A 14,870-nucleotide genomic window follows, 5' to 3' on the forward strand; every position below is an offset into this window, starting at 1 on the left:
AGAGGGATGTGTCAGCATGAATGTGTGTGTGAGACCACCCTCGGGTGCATCAGCTCCGCAGCCACACAGGTGCAGAACTTGAACACTTCTCTTGTTACACCCCCCTCTACAGATGAAAGCAAGGTGATCGTCAACACCCTAACACACAGGACATGTATGCTCCGTCTCCCCCTCATGGGTTGAAACTATAGTCGTTAGTTTCTGTACCTAAAGAAGAACACAGGCTGAACGCCCCAAGAGTAGCTAGAAGCAGGGGCCATGACACACATGCATTCCTCTAGTCTTCCATAGGAGAACTGTGGTGGAGGAAGCCCTCTTGAAGTCTATGAGGCCCATAAAAACAGGCCTGTAATTTGGTTAGCTAGCGAGCCCAGGAGCTATTACTAACTTCTGTTCCTGTCGTGTTGTGTACTGAGGGATAGGTTTATCCATACGGTGTATGTATGGGGCTGTGTCCTACATGGCAGTGCACTTTTGACCAGATCCCTGTGTGTGTGTGTGTGTGTGTGTGTGTGTGTGTGTGTGTGTGTGTGTGTGTGTGTGTGTGTGTGTGTGTGTGTGTGTGTGTGTGTGTGTTTTTTATGAGGGGGCCCAGAGGCAGATATAAAATAGGCAGGTGGGATCAATGGTAATCATTAATCATTGTTTCCTTTGTTTGTTCGGATTTAATTAAGACATTCTAGGGACATTATATATTCCCTATCTTATCTGTTTTATTCCCTATGTTTGTCTATAATATTTGCATCGCATATATTGTCTATATAATACCTTTTGTGGGTTGGAATGAAGACCATAGAGACACTGTAATTAAATTATATGACAAAGACATTCAAAAGAGATGAACTCTTAGATAAGATAGACAGGAAGAGCCTGGTATCATGTCCATCTATCTAATCAATTTTATTATAGATTTTATTCCCCATGCCTGTGTGTAACATCTGTACAGTATATAATACATGTTCCTATATGATATCCCCCTGAACAGACTCAGTATCCCTCAGTTCAACGTCGTGTTACTGTGATTAATGTCTGTCACCATCTGAAGATACAGGAGAGCAACTGCATATGTAGTGGAGGTGGATTGACAAACTATACTCGTCTGAGTGAGTAACCTTGTCGTAAAACCTGACGACTTCAAATGTTTATCCAACCATGCAGCAGTGTTAGCTGCCATAACAAAAGACAATTGGCGTTTAGCTCAGTGGGATACCATGATCTTCAGATGCACAGACAGCCCAAGATGCACACACAGCCCAGTACGACACCCAATCTGTTACAAAATATGATAGTATGAATACATGAAAGTAGCTACTGTAGATGACTGCTCTGTTTTTTTTGTTGGAAGAATGCATGCTGTGTTTTTGTTTGTGTGTGTGTGTGTGTGTGTGTGTGTGTGTGTGTGTGTGTGTGTGTGTGTGTATAGAGACCAGGCCATATTAGAATTTTTTACTCTTCTCAACAATATTGCAAAAATGACTTGAGATTGATTTCAATGGCAAAGCTATTTGCGTTTCTAATATGGCATTGCTGGTATGACCCTCTTTTGACTTTTCAACCGCCTGGTAGAGCTCTGTTATATTGACTCTGGCAGAACATTGTTTGAGAGTGGTGCGTGTGTATTAGGGATAGGCGTCCCGTCAGCAGGACCCCTGTCGACAACATCCGGTGAAATTGGAGGGCGCGCAATTCAAATAAATAATCGTAATATTAAACATTTATGAACATACGAGTATCGGTTAAGCACTTCTTATGGCTGCAATCCCGTTACTGGGATCGATATGACAACAGCCAGTGAAAGTGCAGAGCGCCAAATTCAAACAACAGAAATCTCATAATTAAAATTCCTCGTACATAAATGTATTTTATACCATTGTAAAGGTAATCTTGTTGTTAATCCCACCAAGGTGTCCAATTTCAAATAGGCTTTACAGCGAAAGCACCAAAAACGATTCTGTTAGGTCACCACCAAGTCACAGAAAAATTCAGCCATTTTCCAGCCAAAGAGAGGAGTCACAAAAAGCACAAATAGAGATAAAATGAATCACTAATCTTTGATGATCTTCATCAGATGACACGCATAGGACTTTGTTACACAATACATATGTTTTGTTCGATAAAGTGCACATTTATATAAAAATATCTCAGTATATATTGGCACGTTATGTTCACTAGTTCCAAAAACATCCAGTGATATTGCAGAGAGCCACATTATTTTACAGAAATTCTCATTATAAATGTAGATGAAAATACAATTATTAGACATGGAAATATAGATACACTTCTCCTTAACTTCTTAAGGTATAGGGGGCAGCATTTTCCCTTTTGGATAAATAGCATGCCCAATTTCAAATTCCTGCTACTCATGCCAAGAATATAAGATATGCATATTATTAGTAGATTTTGATAGAAAACACTCTGAACTTTCTAAAACTGTTTGAATCATGTCTGTGAGTATAACAGAACTTATGTAGCAGGCAAAACCCAGAGGACTAACCTTTCAGATTTTTTTTTTTAGATCTCTGTCTGTTCAGTGAGTTCTCATTGGGAAACTATATTTCTTAGGGAACATGTTTTCAGTTCCTACCGCTTCCACTGGACGTCACCAGTCTTTGGAATTTGGTTGAGGTTATTAATTTGTGCAATGAAGAAGTACGGCCATCTAGGAACTGCGTAACAATGTTGAGAGTTGCGCAAGACTTGAAAAGTAGCTTGGTTTGTTGTCTTCCTGTATTGAACACAGATAGACCCGTCTTCAATTTGATCGATTATTAACGTTGAAAAATACCTAAAGTTGTATTACAAAAGTAGTTTGAAATGTTTTGGCAAAGTTTACAGGCAACTTTTGAAAATTTTTGTAGTGACGTTGCTCAATTTGGAAGATGTTTTTTTCTGGATCAAACACGTCAGAGTGTTTTCTATCCAATACTAATAATAATATGCATATACTAGCATCTTTGACAGAGTAGGAGGCAGTTCACTCTGGCCACACTAATCATCCAAAAGTGAAATGTTGCCCCCTATCCCAAAAAGGTTAAAAGCTTAAATTCTTGTTCTTCTAACTGCATTGTCTGATTTACAATACATTTTACAACGAAAGCATACGATGCGATTGTTTGAGGACGGTGCCCCACATCAACATATTTTTCAACCAGCACAGGCTTCATAAAATAAGAAATAGCGATTAAATACATCACTTACTTTTGAAAATCTTCCTCTGTTTGCAATCCCAAAGGTCCCAGCTACAAGATGAATGGTCGTTTTGTTAGATAAAATCCTTCTTTATTTCCCAAAAGCTATCGATTTCAGTAATCCACTCGTTCAACATGCAGACAAAGGAATCCAAAAAGCTATCGCTAAACTTTGTTCAAACAAGTCAAACTACTTTTCAATTTAATCCTCATGTACCCTAAAATGTAAATAAAGTATAACATTTCCTACGGAAAGAAGTATGTTCACTAGAAAAGTAAAATTAGTAGGCTGTAGCTCGCCGAAAGACTGATTTTACACTGTGACTCTTTATACCAAATTCTTCCTCGTTTTGGAAGAAACAAGCATGAAACCTTGAACAAAGACTGTTGACATCTAGTGGAAGCCATAGGAATTGTAATCTGGGCGCTAGAATCGCATAGGACCCATAGCTTTCCATTTTAAGAGCCTGGGACCTCCATTTTTTTTTAACGGTTGTGTCAATTGTGTTATAGTCTCATACATTATTTTAACATTTCTACAAACTTCAAGTGTTTTATATCCCATGCTACCAATTATATGCATATCCTGGCTTCTGGCCGGAGTAACAGGCAGTTTACTCTGGGCACGTCAGTCAGGCGGAAATTCAGAAAAATAGCCCAAAGAAGTGCCCGGATCCAGCTGCTAAGGCACCTCCAAAATTAAGGCCTGGCCATTTTGTGTTCACCCTACAATTTTTGTTACACACATGCCAGCACCCACACACAACCCACTTGTTAATATTTCTTAGTGCTTAAAACTTCTTAAGGCTAGGGGGCAGTATTTTGACGTCTGGATGAAAAGCGTGCCCAAAGTAAACTGCCTGTTACTCAGGCCCAGAAGCTAGGATATGCATATAATTGGTAGATTCGGATAGAAACACTCTAAAGTTTGTAGAACTGTTCCAATAATGTGTGAGTATAACAGAACTGATTTGGCAGGACAAACCATCCAGGGGGAAAATAATTGAGGTCATTGGATTTCCCAATGGTTTCTCTGGGACTCCTATTTATGAGGAACCTGGTTGCAGTTCCTATGGCTTCCACTAGATGTCAACAGTCTTTAGAAATTGGTCAATGTTTTTCTTTTGAGAAATGAAGAAGTAGGGCTATTCATTCCAAGTGTCACTCTGAAGGTCCCGACTATTTTGGTGCGCGTGAACAGGAACGTGCTTCACGTTGTTTTTATCCGGTATTAGAAACAGTTTATCCCATCTTAAATTTGATCAATTATTTACATTTTAGGATACCTGAGGTTGGATTAGGAACGTTGTTTGAAATGTTTGGACCAAGTTTACAGGTAACTTATTAGATACGTTGTAGTCATGTTGGGCGAGTTGGTACCGGTGTATTTTTGAATCAAACGCGCCAAATAAATTGACATTTTGGGGCTATAAAGAAGGAATTTATCAAACAAAATGACCATTCATTGTGTCACAGACATTTGGGGTTGCAAAAAGATGAAGATCTTCAAAGGTAAGGCATTTATTATATTGTTATTTCTGTTTTTTGTGTCACACCTGTCTGGTTGAAAAATTATTTTCATGTATTTGTATGCGGGGCGCTGTCCTCAGATAATCGCATGGTCTGCTTTCGCCGTAAAGCCTTTTTGAAATTTGACACAGCGGCTGGATTAACAAGAGGTTAAGCCTTATTTTGATGTATTACACTCATATTTTTGTGAATGTTGAACATTGATATTCCTGTAGTTTGAATTTGACGCTCTGCAATTTCACTGGATGTTGTCAAATCGATCCCGCTAAAGGGATTGGCGCGTGAAGGGATCCATAAGAGGTTTTAAAACTCTGTTTGATTTTTCACGGGTTAGAAAGGATGCTGTACACAAATAAAGGTTTCTATTTCCAGAGTTTTGGTTGCACACATGTAGATTCTCTTGATTAGAAAAAATGCACTGAAAATCCCAAAATGTAATCCTGATATACAAAATGTTTAAAATGTTTGAAATATCTTTAAATAATGTCTGAGGTACAGGAAAAACAAACACTCATTTAATAGGGCTGACTGACCTCTGACCTCTGTTCTGACTTCCTAGTGAGGCCTGATCACCCAGCAGACAGGAGACATTGTTTTTTATGGGCTATGTAAAAACAAATAATTAAGAAGAAGTTTATAATTTGTCAATAGTCCTATGTGTGATTCAGACCACGAGAAGGATAGAGAGAGAGAGCTGTCTCTAGCCTATTTTACCATTACCTTATGGATACCATTCCTTCCTTATGGAGTTATCAATAGATAATTATATTTGATTTATTCTAATTAGTATATTTTTGATTTAACAGGCAGTGTAGTTTTTTCTTCTTTTTCGGACACATGAATCACAATGTGAGTCATGTATCCAACAGAGGAATTACCGATCCCCTGGGGCCCTTTGGTATACATGAATTGATTTTATTCACATGCCTGCCTGTGAAAGAGAAAAAGAGATGCTGGTAATTTATGACAGTTACTTCAAATTAATTTAAGTTTTCACCACCTCGAGTGATAGATGTGTATTGCTGTTGTTGTTTTCTTTCCTTTGTTTTGTTTTTGTCCTGCTTCCATAACAAATTTCACCAGATTGGGTCTGCTGGGTGGTCGGGATCCCTCCCTAAGGATTAGCCATCTGTCTCCCTGACCTGTAACGCAGCAGTGAGATCACCAAGATGATAGGGGAGTATAAGACAATTTGGGGAGGGGGGGTTGGTTTGAACTGTGTAATTGTTATCCTAAACTAAACTGTTGTTCTGGTCTGTCCTCTCTTGAGGTAATGGCTGAGATGGTATCTAGATGCATGGAAGATAATTTGGCCGATGAACCTCAACATCCCCTCTAACCGCTTGAAATTGGTGAAAATGGCGAGAATGGTGTTCAGTAGGGTCCTTCACCACATCACTTCTACTGTGAGACCTGAGTCCGAGCCAGCAACCTGTACACAGCATTCAAAGCTATCAACTGCCATTTCTCTCATGCTTTTTCTCTCATGGAGTGCAACATGGGATGCATGTGGAGTGAGCATGGAGAGAGATCCAGTCCAAACTTCTCTCATGCTGCTGTTGTACAGGTAGGAAAATGGACAAAGACATAATGGACTGTAAAGGACAGTGGCGGCTCAGGTGAGAGACATTATCAAGGGCCATCCACTTTGAACATGTGCCATTAAAAGGACAAACTGAAACACTATCTGAAGAAGAACATGAGACACCAGGAGGAAGATTGAGTGCCGTGGAAGGGGGTGGTCAACCGTGCCTGTAATTGATTTAGGATTGTCTAAAATGGTTTATTTGAAGTATCAGGTTGATTGTGGAGGTCTGCAGATCGCAAAATTTTATAATTTAGACTAAGAATGCATTGAAATACCAATCTGTCATTACCACAAGTGATGCGAAAAGAGAGGGTCTTAAATTAAAGTGATAGAACCAATGTGATGCACTAAGGACTGTCACACCCTGATCTATTTCACCTGTCTTTGTGATTGTCCCCACCCGCCTCCAGGTGTCGCCCATCTTCCTCATTATCCCCTGTGTATTTTGTTGTGGTAATTTCCTGTATTACTAAACATTGAGAGAGCAAACCACACACAAGTCAGAGTTATAGTATAAAGTCCATCTTTAATTATATATGAGCTTCACCCTGTGACTCTCAGATCAATTCAGTGTCTATAAATGAATTCTCTGAGAGTGCTTACAAAACAGTTCTTAGTATCCTTTATAGCCAAGACACACCCGTCTCAACTCACATGACAAATAACAGATCTTAGGAACATTACAATTATAGATTATAGTATTACCATACTAAGTGGATTGTGAAACCCAGAATGAAAGGTTGAAAATGATGAAGTGTCTGTTTTTTAAAACCTTAATAGGAGTATATAATATTTTGATATAGAAGCTCAAATCTAAATGCTTACATTACAAATGAATGATTATTATCACACATAGTAATAACATGATTGAATGCAATGGGACTTTTAATGTTTGTGCTTTTCTTATAAAGTAATTTCTGTGTACTATTTTTGCTTTTCTATTAACCCATTTCTGTGTTCATGCAAGTGGCTGACTGTACAAATCCTCAGACGTTGTTTTGAGAACGAACAAACGATATCTCAGTTTCAAGGTCTCAGCTTAGAGAGGAGAAGCCTCATGAGGTGTTGGTCTGTCATGTTATGAAACAGTATTGGTCGGTCACATGAATGAAACAAAACGGTAATGATGAATTAATTATGCTAAATCATGCAAATATACAGTTGAAGTCGGAAGTTTACATACACCTTAGCCAAATACATTTAAACTCAGTTTTCACAATTCCTGACATTTAATCCTAGAAAAATTCCCTGTCTTAGGTCAGTTAGGATCACCACTTTATTTTAAGAATGTGAAATGTCAGAATAATAGTAGAGAGAATGATTTATTTCAGCTTTTATTTCTTTCATCACCTTCCCAGTTGATCAGACGTTTACATACACTCAATTAGTATTTGGTAGCATTGCCTTTAAATTGTTTATCTTGGGTCAAACGTTTCAGGTAGCCTTCCACAAGCTTCCCACAATAAGTTGGGTGAATTTTGGCCCATTCCTCCTGGCAGAGCTGGTGTAACTTTTATTTTTATTTTACCTTTATTTAACCAGGCAAGTCAGTTAAGAACAAATTCTTATTTTCAATGACGGCCTAGGAACAGTGGGTTAACTGCCTGTTCAGGGGCAGAACGACAGATTTGTACCTTGTCAGCGCAGGGGTTTGAACTTGCAACCTCTAGTCCAACGCTCTAACCACTAGGCTACCCTGCCGCCCCAACTGAGTCAGGTTTGTAGGCCTCCTTGCTCGTACACGCTTTCAGTTCTGCCCAGAAATGTTCTATAGGATTGAGGTCAGTGCTTTGTCATGGCCACTCCAAAACCTTGACTTTGTTGTCCTCAAGCCATTTTGCCACAACTTTGGAAGTATGCTTGGGGTCATTGTCCATTTGGAAGACCCCTTTGCGACCAAGCTTTAACTTCCTGACTGATGTCTTGAGATATTGCTTCAATACATCTACATAATTTTCTTCCCTCATGATGCCATCTATTTTGTGAAGTGCACCAGTCCCTCCAGCAGCAAAGCACCCCAACAACATGTTGCTGCCAGTCCCGTGCATCACGGTTGGGATGGTGTTCTTCGGCTTGCAAGCCTCCCCCTTTTTCCTCCAATAATGGCCAAACAATTCTATTTTTGTTTCATCAGACCAAATGACATTTCTCCAAAAAGTACAATCTTTGTCCTCATGTGCAGTTGCAAACCGTAGTCTGGATTTTTTATGGCGGTTTTGGAGCAGGCTTCTTTCTTGCTGAGCGGCCTTTCTGATTATGTCAATATAGGACTTGTTTCACTGTGGATATAGATACTTTATAGATACTGGATAAATACTTGTTTTTCTACTGTATTATTGACTGTCTGTTTGTTTATTCCATGTGTAACTCTGTGTCGTTGTATGTGTCAAACTGCTTTACTTTATCTTGTCCAGGTCGCTCGCAGTTGTAAATGAGAACTTGTTCTCAACTAGCCCACCTGGTTAAATACTTTTGTACCTGTTTCCTCCACATCTTCACCATGTCCTTTGCTGTTGTTCTGGGATTGATTTGCACTTTTCGCACCAAAATACGTTCATCTCTAGGAAACATATCACGTCTCCTTCCTGAGCGGTATGACGGCTGTGTGGTCCCATGGTGTTTATACTTGCGTACTATTGTTTGTACAGATGAACGTGGCACTTTAAACGGGTTTGGAAATTGCTCCCAAAGATGAAGCAGACTTGTGGAGGTCTACACATTTTTTTCTGAGGTCTTGGGAGATTTATTTTGATTTTCCCATGATGTCATGCAAAGAAGCACTGAGTTTGAAGGTAGGCCTTGAAATACATCCACAGGTACACCTCCAATTGACTCAAATTATGTTAATTAGCCTATGAGAAGCTTCTAAAGCCATGACATCATTTACTGGAATTTTCCAAGCTGTTTAAAGGCACAGGAAACTTAGTGTATGTAAACTTCTGACCCACTGGAATTGTGATACAGGAAATTATAAGTGAAATAATCTGTCTGTTTTGCCAAAACTATAGTTTGTTAACAAGAAATTTGTGGAGTGTTTGAAAAACGAGTTTTAATTACTCCAACCTAAGTGTATGTAAACTTCCGACTTCAACTGTAAATAAAAAAGAATGTGGACACCACACAAATGAGTGGATTTGGCTATTTCAGCCACACCCGTTGCTGACAGGTGAATACAATCAAGCACAGAGATATGCAATCTCCATAGACAAACCTTTACAGTAGAATGGCCTTACTGAAGAGTTGTGACTTTCAACATGGCACTATCATAGGATGCCACCTTTCCAACAAGTCAGTTAGTCAAAGTTCTGCCCTGCTAGAGCTGCCCCGGTCAACTGGAACTGCTGTTATTGTGAAGAGGAAACATCTAGGAGCAACAACGGCTCATCCATTTTGTTACATTACAGCCTTATTCAAAAATGTGTTATATAGTTTTTTCCCCCCTCATCAAGTTACACACAATACCCCATAATGGCATAGCAAAAACAGGCGTTTAGGCATTTAAAAAAAAAGTTGAATTAAAAAAACATTTACATAAGTATTCAGACCTTTTACTCAGTACTTTGTTGAATCACCTTTGGCAGCGATTACAGCCTCAAGTCTTCTTGTGTATAACGCTACAAGCTTGGCACACCTGTATTTGGGGAGTTTCTCACATTCTTCTCAGCAGATCCTTACAAGCTCTGTCAGGTTGGATGGGGAGCGTCTTCGCACAGCTATTTTCAGGTCTCTCTAGAGATGTTCAATCTGGTTCAAGTCCGGGCTCTGGCTTAGCCACTCAAGGACATTCAGAGACTTGTCCCGAAGTCACTCATGCATTGTCTTGGCTGTGTGCTTAGGGTCATTGTCCTGTTGGAAGGTGAACCTTCACCCCAGTCTGATGTCCTGAGTGCTCTGGAGCAGGTTTTTATCAAGGATCTCTGTACTTTACTTTGGTCATCTTTTCCTTGACCCATACTAGTCTCCCAGTCCCCTAATATCCACATAGCATGATGCCGCCACCAACATGCTTCACCGTAGGGATGGTGCCAGGTATCCTCCAGACATGACGCTTGTCATTCAGGCCAAAGAGTTCAATATCGGTCTCCTAAAACCCGAGAATCTTGTTTCTCATGGTCTGAGAGTTCTTTATGTGCCTTTTGGCAAACTCCAAGCAGGCTGTCGTGTGCCTTTTTACTGAGGAGTGGTTTCCATCTGGCCACTCTACCATAAAGGCCTGATTGGTGAAGTGCTGCAGAGATGTTTGTCCCTCTGGAAGGTTCTCCCATCTCCACAGAGGAACAATGGAGCTCTGTCAGAGTGACCATCGGGTTCTTGGTCACTGATAAAGGCCACTGTGTTTTTGGGGACCTTCAACGCTGAAGAAAGTTTTCGGTATCCTTCCCCAGATCTGTGCCTTGACACAATCCTGTCTTGGAGATCTACGGACAATTCCTTCGACCTCATGGCTTGGTCTTTGCTTCGACATGCACTGTCAACTGTGGGACCTTATATAGACAGGTGTGTGCCTTTCCAAATCATGTCCAATCGATTGAATTTACCACAGGATGACTCCAATCAAGTTGTAGAAGCATGTCAAGGATGACCAATGGAAACAGGATGCACCTGAGCTCAATTTCGAGTCTCATAGAAAATGGTCTGAATACTTAAGGTATTTCTGTTTTTTATTTTGAATACATTTGCAAACATTTCTTAAAACCTGTTTTCGCTTTGTCATTATGGGGTATTGTGTGTAGATTGATGAAGAATTTTTTATTTTTCAAATTTAGAATAAAGCTGTAACATAACAAAATGTGGAAAAAGGCAAGGGTTCTGAATGTTTTCTGATTGTACTGAATACTGTATGTTGAAGAGGGTGGGGCTCAAGTCGCATTCCAGTCTCACCCCACGGCACTGTGGAAAGAAATGTGTGTGTTTTTTGCCAATACGTGGTATGTCGTACAGTAATTTGGTAAAAGAGGGGCGGCAGGGTAGCCTAGTGGTTAGAGTGTTGGACTAGTAACCGGAAGGTTGAGAGTTCAAACCCCTGAGCTGACAAGGTACAAATCTGTCGTTCTGCCCCTGAACAGGCAGTTAACCCACTGTTCCTAGGCCGTCATTGAAAATAAGAATTTGTTCTTAACTGACTTGCCTGGTTAAATAAAAAAAAAAAAGGTTTGACATTGCTCAGTACATTGTTTTCACAGAGAAAATGTATGAATCTGCTGTTGATGATAATGCAGAGGATTTTCCCAAGGTTGCTGTTGATACGTAGTTTTTGGGGTCAAATTTGTCTCCCCTTTTGTGGATTGGGGTGATAAGTCCTTGGGTCCAAATATTGGTGAAGATTACAGAGCTGAGGATGATGTTAAAGAGTTTAAGTATAGCCAATTGTAATTTGTGGTTTGTATATTTTATCACATACCATCAACACCACAGGCCTTTTTGGGTTGGAGGGTTTGTATTTTGTATTCTTCATCAGACCATTGGTCATTGTTGATCGTTTTCTTAGGTTGTCTGCTTGAATTTTTTTGATTTGATAGGGAAGCTGATATGTCAAATATACTGTTTAGGTTTCCTTCTGCCAAGTTTACACCTTCAATATTACAGTGAAATGTTTGTTTGTTTCTTAATATTATTTAGTTCCTTTGGCTTTGATGCCTCAAGTAGAATGTGATTTTGCTGTGATCTGATAGAGGTGTTAGTGGGCTGACTGTGAACGCTCTGAGAGACTCTGGGTTGAGTTCAGTGATAAATTAATCTACAGTACTACTGCCAAGAGATGAGCTGTAGGTGTAACTACTGGAGTCCACTTGAAGCCTACCATTGACTATGTACTTACCCAACGTGAGACAGAGCTGCAGGTATTGTGACCTGTTTTTGTTGGTTATGTTGTTGTAGTTGTGTCTAGGGGGACATATGGGGGAGGGAATGCTGTCACCTCCAGGTAGGTGTTTGGAACCCTGTGAGCTGAGGGTCTCTCTCTCACTCTCTCTCTTTCTCAGCACTGTTCCCATTGAGACTCAGGAAATAAAATGAGTCAGACTTTTATTCATTGTTTTATCTCCTCTGCATTTTTCAGTCAGCATCACTCTACCTTCTCTTCCTCTGTCCTCTGCTGCTGTCACTTCTCTTTTAATCATCTTCTCCTCCTCTCTTCCTCCCCTCTGGGAACTCTATTAAAATCATCACACCATTATCCCAAACACAGAAAGTGTTTGATTTGTATGCATCTATTCCTCTGCCAGCTTGGAAATTGTTTTCCAGTAGAGCTGAGCGTGACTTGACCCGGCCCAGTTAGTCAATTACACAACTTGAACATTATACATTCTATCTCCCAAGCAATTTTTTAGTTATGAAGATGAAAAACATTCCAAGGACTTGCTTTCTTTCTTTTTAAAAATGACCCCTTCCTCTTTGTTACTATCATCTCCCATACAGAAGTACATTAAAATGTGTCATCAGACTACGGATGTGTCCCAAATGGCACACTATTCCCACTATAAAGCACATTATGGGTCCAGGTCAAAAGTATTGCACTACATAGAGAATAGGGTGCCATTTAGGATGCACAATACATTAAGTCCTCTTGAACCTAATGCCTAAACGTTTGAAGAATGTCATTTAAAAACATGTACATTACATTCTCAGCGTCAACAAAACATTATCTTGTTAAGTGCGTTCAGGTGTGTTGGCCACTCCCATTAATTGGCCACACCTGATCTTAATGACTGCTTGTTTCCTTTGAAATGGGGTCTGTTTGAATAGATATATGTGACCCGATTCAGGAAATTAGGCATATGTTGCAAGTCACGACTTCACAGGAGAGCCGTTTGAACTTGACCTCTCTAGGGGGTGTGGGAAGGTAGCGTCACACCTGGCCAACATCCAGTGAAATTTGCAGAGCGCAAAATTCAGAAACAGAAATACTCATTATAAAAATTCATAAAAAACATACAAGTGTTACACATCGGTTTAAAGATGAACTTCTTGTTAATCCAACCACGGTGTCAGATTTCAAAAAGGCTTTACAGCGAAAGCATACCATGCGATTATCTGAGAACAGCGCCCAGAAGACAAATCATTACAAACAGTTACCAGCCAAGTAGAGCCAAGTAGAGGAGTTAATAGCGATAAAATTAATCACTTACCTTTGATGATCTTCATATGGTTGCACTCACAAGATACCCATTTACTCAATAAATGTTAGTTTTGTTCGATAAAGTCCCTCTTTATATTCAAAAACCTCCATTTTGTTTGCACATTTTGTTCAGGAATCCATGCTCAAACGCAGTCACAACAGGCAGACGAAAAATCCTAATAGTATCAGTAAAGTTCGTAGAAACAGTGTTTATAAACAATCCTCAGGTTGTTTTTAGTCATAATAATCAATAATATTTCAACAAAAGCTTCGTCAATATAAAAGGAAAACAAGATAGACGCACTCTCGGTCGCACGCATGAAAAACCTCTGGGACACTGCAGTGTCCACTCATTCAGAGTGGTCTTACTAAAAACATTTTTCAAAATACAAGCTGAAACAATTTCTAAAGACTGTTGACATCTAGTGGAAGCCATAGGAAGTGCAATTTGAGTCCTAAGTCAATGGAATCTGTATAGGCAGTCAATGGAAAACTACAAACAAAAAAAATCCCACTTCCTAGGTGGAAGTGTTTTAGAAACTTTGGAGTGTTTTCTATCCAAATAATTATATACATATCCTAGCTCCTGGGCCTGAGTAGCAGGTAGTTTACTTTGGGCACGCTTTTCATCCAGAGGTGAAAATAGCCCCTACCCTAGTGAAGTTAAAAAATACATTTTTATCAAAATGCATTTTTTGGGGGCAGAAATACATTCTCAAACATGTGAACTTTCATATGCCTTAATATTAAACTTGTATGCTATTTGTAAGTATGAATACAATTGTTAAATTACGAGCCCAGTTGGTTCAGCCACAGAAAAAGTAAGCAACCTTTCCGCCTGCCATGATTGGCTGAGATAATGAATGGGCTGGACATGCCGAGAGATGAGTTTGGATTGATCTGCTGTCTATAAAATGAGCTGCTCATAATGTGTAGATAATCCTTTCTACTGCAGTTTTTTTTAACGCTATAGCATTAGCCACGGAGAAATGCAAATATGTTGCTTCTGATCTCAAGAACATTGCTGTCCTGAATTTATCAGGCGCTATCGACAAAGGACAGTGGGGAAAAGTTGTGATGGACTTTCTGGAGGACGATCGTGCCACGCTAGCTAAAGTTAATGTTACATGTCTAAACAAAAGACCCCAAGTTAAAGCTTGCTGTTAGCTAGCTAACATTAACAGGGCTTAGATGGCTGGCTTGCTAGCTAACATGAACTTATATGTATGAAGTGTGTAATGTTAGTATCTGGAATTTGTCTTTCAGCATCAATAGAACACACCAGACTCTCCTCCACCAGTCATACAAGGAGAATGTTCTAATGCCTCCCATCAAAAAGAGAGCTGCCCCAAGCAAGCACAGGTTACTCCTGAAGCATGAGGACTTGCAGCGAGTGGTGATCTTCATAAACAACTACACAGAGGATAATGCAATAGTATTACCAGGA

Source organism: Oncorhynchus tshawytscha, linkage group LG04, assembly GCF_018296145.1.
Source record: "Oncorhynchus tshawytscha isolate Ot180627B linkage group LG04, Otsh_v2.0, whole genome shotgun sequence".
In the NCBI taxonomy this organism is placed as follows: domain Eukaryota; kingdom Metazoa; phylum Chordata; class Actinopteri; order Salmoniformes; family Salmonidae; genus Oncorhynchus; species Oncorhynchus tshawytscha.